This window comes from Penaeus monodon, chromosome 30 (assembly GCF_015228065.2).
Source record: "Penaeus monodon isolate SGIC_2016 chromosome 30, NSTDA_Pmon_1, whole genome shotgun sequence".
NCBI lineage: Eukaryota > Metazoa > Arthropoda > Malacostraca > Decapoda > Penaeidae > Penaeus > Penaeus monodon.
The window spans coordinates 16,221,013-16,221,327 of NC_051415.1; positions in this window are offsets into that span (position 1 = coordinate 16,221,013).

Consider the following 315-nt stretch of genomic DNA (forward strand, 5'->3'; position numbering starts at 1 on the left):
TTTACTCCGAGCTCCACAGGCCCTCCTAGACCCCAGGCCGAGCCGAGCCACCTCGCTTCACCCGCGCTGTAACACCATTAGTATTCACGCCAAACACTCAGCGCTTTACCTCCCCCGAAAGTTAGAAACATTTACCTACTTGAATTAATTAAACATACTTTGAGACATTTAACTTTCAAGACATAAAACGATGTTTAACGAGATCCCGGAGAAGTAGAGAATATTTCATTAACGGGGGAACTCGGTGATGGAAAATTGCGACTGGCGACAAGCAAGGCCGGGCGGAGACTTACATACTTTGTTTATGTCATTAGG